Source organism: Eptatretus burgeri, chromosome 5, assembly GCF_056783735.1.
Source record: "Eptatretus burgeri isolate ZD-2024b chromosome 5, Ebu_testis_v1, whole genome shotgun sequence".
Taxonomy (NCBI): domain Eukaryota; kingdom Metazoa; phylum Chordata; class Myxini; order Myxiniformes; family Myxinidae; genus Eptatretus; species Eptatretus burgeri.
The window spans coordinates 70,902,772-70,911,781 of NC_140965.1; positions in this window are offsets into that span (position 1 = coordinate 70,902,772).

Here is a 9,010-nt window from a genome sequence, read left to right on the forward strand (position 1 = left end):
GGACCATACTCTGTGCAGAGCGTTTGTGCAGACTCTAAGCAATCTCCTTGGCTATTGGGCACAATCTTGGATGGGTCGCCACTCCGACACAGTATACCAGCATGCTGGTACTCATTTTGCCAACCTCGGAAGGATGACAAGCAGAGTCAACCCCACCTGGTATTAATTCAACAGCAGAGGGGGATTTCAACTCAGGATCCCAGGACCCAAAGCCCACCACCCTAACCATTAAGCAAACACCAGGCATTCGTCAACTCATTGAATACTCCATATATATCTTTTATAAGATAATAATATGCTGGGAGTTTATAAAAATGGTGTTCCGATGGTTTCCGCAAAAACCATCATTTTCATGTTCCGATGATCCTTCGATCCCAAGTAGCTCAACTTCCCATTAAAATTTCATTTCCCCCACTCCTGAGTGTATATCCATCCATGTGGTGACCGATTGTTCACATGGCAAGTTTGATTCATTCAGTGTTTAACGACTCGTTTATATTCCATCCACGAGACGTTTCATTCATTCGAGAGATTGAAGAAGAGCCTGATTGCAATTCTCATGAACGTTTCATTCATTATGCTTCTTTGTTCTCGTCCCCTCCCAAAAACCTCAGGACTCCCTGAATGCGTTCCAGAGATTTGCAGAACAATCCGAAGGAGTTTTAAAACGTACCCCGATCTCGGTCCACGACAAACGGTGAGGAGGAAAGCAACGAAAGGCAAAGGACTGATAAATCTGCACAAAGTACAAAGATTCCATCGAACAACAAAAGTTGTGGAACAATGACGTCATACCGTTGTTAACTTGACACCGATTGCCTTCTTTTCGTTTCTCTGTCGAAAGCACGAAACGCTCAATGATCGATCAATGTCCGTTGATGAATGAACAAATGCTCATTTTAAAACAAACGGTATGAAAGTGGAATTTGAATTATGAACGTAAAATGGAACGTCATGTTTCGAGGGTCTAACGAAGAAGGCATGCGTGGAACATCGCTAAGATTGTAATCAACACCTTCACCCTCTCAGCTTGAACCTTGAACCCGAATCCAAAGTAGCCTCAAGGTTATCCCTTCGTGTGACCCGAAGATCTCCTTCGGTGAAAACCCCCAGTGATCCAACAGCTAAGCAAACTCGATGTTTTATACTGAGACGACCAGCAACCGATGGGAGGGAGCCATCGGAAAGGCAGGTCCTCTATGTTACTCCCGGACCGTTGTAAGAGACCGAAGATGGAGACCGTTGTGGTTTTCACATGGAACATGACCATGGACGGTTGGTCATAACGACGACGCAACGATCTTGCGTGGCTGCGTAAAGCTCTGCATTTCGAGGCTGCCTTTCTCGAACTCGAACCAAACGTTTCTCCAAAAGTGTTGCACCTTTTCCGCATGTGGTTGTGCTTGAAGTGGTTTTTACTTTTCCTTGTGCCGTCAATGCGGTGATAACCGCTTGGCATTATGTAAAGCGTATAGCTGCACCGAAGCCTGTACGAAGCACATGGTTCTGTGCACACACATAAATCTACTACTGTGGATGCAAAATGTACATAATCATGAAAATATAATGTTAAAAATGATATAGTCTTTCCATTCCAACATGGACCTCAGTGATATCAGGGGAAACGTCTCTGCGGCACGTTATTTAGCACATCTTGGTGTTTTTGGACGTTAAGCCGGGTGTCCCATCTCTAATAAACATCCCACGGTGTCATCCGCTGGAGGAGGCCATTGTGTGCCAGTACCCTTAAGTTGAAATCCGAACTCTTGCCCTGAATGCTGCTTCAAGCGGGGGCCAAAACCACCCGTAGTGTATTCTCCACCGAGCGGTTGCTTCGAAAGCACCGACGCACTGGCAGGAGCAAGAGCGTGAACGGAACGGATCCAATTGTGTGGGTCTTATCCTCGGTCTATGGCATTTCAAGGGTTAAATCATCACGCAATGAAATCCTATTTGGCTTTGCCAAATACGGCGTATGACCTTTGCTTGGGGTCACGTGTCGACTCAGCTTGTTTTGAGTTACAGCTTGAGATGCATCGAAATGATTACCAGGAGGAAATTTGGATTTTATCATAATAATGCACACAAACATTGTCCCATTCACATGAACCTACACGAACTAGTATGGTGAACTCGATGATGTGGTGCACTTGCTTGTGGCAGAGGCGGGTGAGCAGCGATGATGCGATTTCAAACCGATTTCAAATCGCACCTTTTGTAAACAAAAAGGACAAGAAGGAACAAATTCCAAGGAGGAAGAACAAGTTCCAAGAAGGAGGAACGAGTTTGAAGGAGGAAAAAGTTCCAAGAAGAAGGACAAAGTTCTAAGAAGAAGGAACAAGTTCCAATGAGGAGGAACGAGTTCCAACGAGGAGGAACAAGTTCCAAGAAGGAGGACTAAGTTCCAACGAGGAGGAACAAGTTCCAAGAAGGAGGACCAAGTTCCAACGAGGAGGAACAAGTTCCAAGAAGGAGGACCAAGTTCCAACGTGGAGGAACAAGTTGCAAGAAGGCAGAACGAGTTCCAAGAAGAAGGAACAAGTTCCAACAAGGAGGAACAAGTTCCAAGTGGATGTGATAAAAATGACACAATGGGTTAATTTTTTAAAATGCAGTCTCAATATTTAGTAAAATCTCTCAGTTTAGTAAAATTAGTTCAGATAATAAGGAAGCATTTGTTAAATACTAAAATATAATTTCTGTTTCCTGAAAATAAAGTGATAACATATTTGAAGAGGAATAGATTGGTAATAACAAACCACAAGTGGTATCATTAACAAACTGGGTGGTGACATCAACAAACCAGTTTTTTCATGCTGATGTTTCTCCTCTCGACAGAGCGTTGGCACTGCCGAAGGAGTTTCTTGGCGAGCGCTATTCTGGGTGGTTTGCCATTGCTTTCCCAGCATTGTTTGACCGTGCTCCATCGATTTAAATGCTGAGCATCGAGCAAGGAAGCAACACTCACCATTTATAAAGTCTTTAGTACGAGTGCTCCGTTTAAATTATTTCAACCCTTATCATCCCAAACCCAGTCATGATCTTAACTATGCAATACAAAGTCTTTTCTGCAGCTTATACAACCCTTAAACGGGGTACAGGGGGCAGGGCGGGGTGGGGATGGGGGGGGGGTAAATGGGTCACAGAGATTACAAGGATAAAATGAAAGAAAGTTTAAAATAATTTTAATTTGCAAAAAGAAATTTGACGAAAGTGTAGGAATATGAGACAAAGCAATTGAAAGTTTTAAAAAACCTTTTTATGATGGAGAGCCTCAAGACAGTTGTTGGACCAGTTAACGAGAAGTCAGGGATGGATATTACTGAATAAGGATGGTGAGTTAGCAGATCGTTTGTAAACAAGAATCTTACATTTACATTCTCTCCAAGAAGATCGTCAAATGAACTCACCTATCTATTTCCACAAGAAACCAATGGAAGGGGATCAGTCTCGTGAACTTTGAAACCTCCTCGTCAGCCGTGACCTCTTCTAGTCGACTACATTGCAAAGCTGGCCTCCAAGGCCAGTCGCAGACTGGGCATCCTCCATAAATCCAACTCTTTCCTTGGAAAATCAGAGCTACTCACAGTCTGCAAGGCCATTTTTCACTTTGTACGTAGTTCAACGGGGTACTTTTCTCTGCCACTATGGGCTGGCACCCCAGCATTACATCTGCCTCTCCTGCATGTCATGGAATCCAAAGCTCTCACTATTATTGCCATCTCCCACAAAGAAGGCAAAGCACAGGGCCTGCTGTTCTGTCATCACAGATAGTTTCTTGGTTGCCTCTGCTTTTTACCACCTCTTCTATGATATTACTACTTCTGTTCTTTCATCCTTCCATCCCTCCGTAGTCCCTCCAGTTGCAAGCATTCGTCCAGCAACGAATTCCCTGTGAAACTCCCAAAATCCAAGCTCATTGTTAATCTTCATTCCTTTATTCTTCACTTCTCCCAAATGTGGAACCTCCTCCCTTCGTCTGTTCAAACCCATGACTCTTCCCTCCCGGGCTTCACGTTCTCAAGTCATCCTCCATCCATACCTGTGATCCTTTCTATCCTTATTAGTTGCTTGCTGTTTTCCCCACAGGGGACTATAGGTTTGATCTCTGTCCGTCTGTCCGTCCCACCTGTGGTTTTTCAGAAAAAAAATTTCCCATACCCTTTAACATATTCAACTGAAACTTGGTCCATGGCTTTATTTTGATAAGTTACAGAACGAGTTCGAGTTTTCGAGCATTTCATCAATTTTTCAGTTATCATGCCCTTTTTGGAGTTAGAAAATATCATCGGTAGGAAACATGTATTGCAAAGCAATTGTCGCTCTTGTTCATTATCCTTAACCCATTATACGCATTGAACCCAATTTACCCAATGTAGTCAATGTCCCCATTCAACACAAGGTATGAATGAGCACAATGTCCCCAATGGATCCAATGAACACATTGAAACCAATGAACCCAATGCACCAAATGTACCAAATGAAACCATTGTATTGAATGAAGCCAACGTGCCGAACCTATATATAATGGAGCAAGTGTATGTGATTATGTACGTACTGTATGGATGTATGTTTTTATGCTCTTCACACCCATTGGTTGAACCACTGACCTGAGGTTGCCTACAATTGTAACCTGAATTACTTACCCAAAAGTACCCAGAGGACCCAAAAGACTGCCCCACTATCCCCCCCCCCTCAGGGACCCAAACAACATTAAGGGCCTAACTGACCCCGAGGATCCAAAAGACCAAGAAGACCATGAAGACAAAATACCCCGAAGACAAAAGACCTGGGGAGCCAAAAGACCCTGAGGACCTAAAAGACCACGATGACCCAAAATACATAGAGAACCCAAAAGACCCAAAGGGACTATTTGGGACCCATGGAAATTTGGCATAATGTAAAATGTGACCAGGTTCCCAACCCTACACACACACACACACACACACACACACACACACACACACACACACACACACACACACACACACACACACACACACACACACACACACACACACACACACACACACACACACACACACACACACCATTGTGTTTCTCTCTCTCTGGTCCTTATGTATGGGCACATCTTTTAAGTTACAAACTCCAAACTCAGGGTACAAATACAACTTTGTGTGGGGGGGTAACATAGTCCAGGTGGTCACGGCCTCATGTGGGGGTGTGGGGGGTGGAGCAGGGAGACGTACACTCTTTATGTAAATGTGTACCATGTAGCACCACCTGGTGGTGATGGCAGAGGGTATTACAATATCGTTTTTTACCTGGGCAACAGTGAGGTTAAAGCACTTCGCAAGGGGAAATCTGTTCTACTTCCCTTCTCTCCCCCCACCCCACCAACCACATCCAAAAACGAAGGGCCTGAAAAAGCCTGTCATCGTGTGTGAGACATCTCTAACGAGAACAGACATCAGGATGAACGGGTGGCAAAGGGAGCGGGGGGAGTGGGATATAAGGACGGGGAGGGGTGGGGTTGAGGGGTTAAAGCACTCTACTCTATGCACAAGTAAATTTTTATTCCTTTCCTTCTCGCTCAAAATGAATGGGCCTGTCAAAGTGGGAAAAATAACCAGAGGGAGCCAGGGACATCGTGTGAGGGAAACATTTCCAGCAGGAAGGGACGTATGGCCATGGTGAGGGGGGGGGGGGTGGGAGATGAGGAGGTGGAATCTACAAACTCTGAACTCAGGGTATAGATGCAACTTTGTGAGGGAAGTGACATGGGCGAAGGTAGCCGTGGCCTCAGAGGCCGTTTTGAGTCTGCAAAGTGAGGCCAAAGTGACCAATAGAGCATTTTTTGGCAAAAAGGATGACTAATTGGTCTGTCAGCGAGAGATGGGAAGGTGGGCTCTGCTCGTACTGAATATAATGAATGTACTGAATGAACCTAATGTATCAATGTAACAAATTAACCCACTGTACCAATGTACCGAATGAACCCACGATACCGTATCAACAGAGCCAAATAACCCAACAAACCTCTGTTTCATCATTCACGTCGTAATCCTAAGTAGTTGTTGAGGTCATTTCTTTGTTTATTTCTCTTGTAAGATTTGAGAGTCTCCTCGAGAAAAATATTTAATACAATTTTTTTTTACCGAAATGAGCTCATTCAAGCTGAGTGTTTTCATGAAGTTTATCTGCGATTGATGTACTCGTATAAGAGCAATCCGCACAGCCACAACTGATGCCGTTATTTGGCTGTTAAATGTGCACCTGTTGACCACGCACCTGTTGAAGTAAACCTGCACTTGGATTTACAAGTTGTTTTTTGTCAAGCAATCCACAAGAAGTTTAATATCTATGATGTTAACATGACTGATTAACCTGGCTATTTTCAAAAATCAATTTTTAACTACTTTTGTGATTATAATGGTTTGTTAGGTAAGTCAATCACAAAATGTGTCTGTCTGTCTGTTTGTCTGTCTGTGAGCAAGATATCTCAAAAAGTTGCGGATGGATTCGGACGAAACTTGGTGAACATGTTGGGAGCGTGACAAGGACGAATTGATTTGATCTTGGTTAAGATCCGGATCTGGATCAGGATGCGGTCTATCAGTGCGATACAAAACGTAAATTGTTCAGTCTGGCAGACGTATGTGCTCTACCGAGTGCTGAACTTGTTACCTCGTGCACGCGAAGCGAAGAGTGGGCTTAAGCAATTGGTTCATGGCCCTCCGTCTATCCGCCTGTCCGTCCGTCCATCTGTCAGTCTTATCAGTTTATGATCGAGGAACAACTTGTTTAAATCGAATGTTATATTTTGACCATGAACCGGAACATGAATAGGAAGACAAGTTTGCCGTTTTACCTCACTTTGGCTTTGAATTTGTCCTGATCGCATGTGTGCAAAGAGGAGTAACAATTTTTTTTACTGTGTCTGCCTGTCAGTCAAACAAAATTGAAAACCATTCCAAACAAGAAACTTACTGTTTTAAGGAGGTCATAAAGGACACAAACAACAGGCACAAATAACTCATCTAACGTGTTAGATAGGGTGATGTAATAGGCACTGGGTAAAACGGCGGTAAAACACAGAATTACTTAATTTTTACATCTTTAAACGTTCATCTGCTTGGTTTTATAATTAGGGTGGGGGGTAGGAGAACCATAGGCATGGGTTTCTTATGGGAGGAGGAGGCCATTTTATTCCTGCTTTTACATTCTTATCCATTAACCTCATCTCTTGTGTCCATCCTGCCTTCCTTAACCATAGATAGCGATTACGGACTTTTGGCACTGCAAGTACAAGATGTCACAAATGCTCGACACAGGCAAAAACCAATTCCTCTGCCAAGCACTCTTTATATGTTCCATTGTGTCATCACATTGCAAAAAGACAATCTTCTCCATTACCTGGCCAAGCTAACGTCTTGTACACCTCAGGTTGAGATGCACTCTAATGAGCCGTCAGCCTGTTTGACATCACGACAGCTGATCTATATTTCAAGGGTCGTAGGATGTTTGTAGTGAGCCCCCCAAACACGGGGTTTGACTTGTTCCCTATGGAAGTGCGAGACATGCAAAACCATAATTCATACTTAAAGGGGCGAATCAGTCCAGTTTTTACCCCACACGCACGGACAAAACATCTGATATTAACGATCATTCACCGAGACAATAAGGAAAGGTATGGATTATGGCAAAGCCATAGAACGTCTCCCTCCATTTTCGCTCATCCATTTTCCCTCAGTCCGTTTTTGCATGTTCCAGACTCTTCTGGTTCACAACAACATTATCCATCCGTAGGTACCCCTATGGATGGATACCTTGTCACGACTTTTATCTCCTTCGAGTTCATCAACTTACACACTTCCTTCACACACAATACTTGTGGGAGAACCACATTTTGTGGGGAGCGGGGGTGGGTACAAGAGGCATATGATTGGGTTTATATTCTGCAGAGGAAGGGGGGGTGGTGGTAAGAAGGCCATAGGGTTGGGTTTATATTTTGTTTTGGGGGAGGGGGCAAATGTGAACCACAACCTTGGATTTACACTAAGGGGGGGAGGGGGTGGGGGTGGTGTTAGCAGAGCCATAAGCTGCCACATACAACTGTAAACTGAATGATTGTTAAGACCTCGAGAAGCAAACACAGCGTTTGCAACAATCGATCTCTAAACACAAGCAAGTGCCTCATTGAGGGTGAAGACGCGAAAAGAGGACTTGGGGTTACGAGGGTGCTTTATAAAACGTTTTGCAGAGCGTAATGCCATCTGATTTGAAAGGAAATAAACCAGCATGTGGGAATTGAAATCACCAAAAGGAGGAAAATGCTTTTCCATCAATAACAGATGAGGATTTTGTAGATGCATTCCAGGATTGCTTTTAAAAGCAATTTGTCGATCAGCACACGAGTACAGTGTTTGAGCTCTTTTTATGTTATGATCTGAATATAGTGGAGATGGAGGGAAGAAAACATTTTGGATCAAGTGACCAAAACATAGTGATTGCAAGGATTCTGTTTCGAGTTCGAGTTCGAGTTCGGGATAGTAGAGTACGGCTATTCGATTAAAGGAAGGCAAACTTTGAGGGTATGAGGAGAGATTTCGGTTCTATAGATTGGGACAAACTAACAGAAGGTCATCAAATAGAGAAATGGAAAACCTTCAAGGAGCTAATGTATAATGTTCAGAGTAAGTACATTCTGATGAGATGCAAATCCAGAGGCAGAAAGAGACCAGGGGGTCCAAAGTGCTGTTAAGGATAAGCACAAGGTATTTATTCGCCATAAAACAACAGGACTGGAGTCAGACTCGTGTCAGTATAGGAGTAAATAAAAGCTAAAAAGAAAATAACAAGTCAAGAGAGAACATGAGAACGATATGGCCAAGAATATGAAATGTACCATAGTAGCAAGGCATTCTTTCAGGACATAAAGGGTAACGAACAGGTGAAGAGGAGTGTGTACCCTTTGAGGAATAGCACAGGGAGAATGGTAAGGCCTAAGTCACATTTGCCACGGCGGCCGTAGGGTCTACAAAATCTA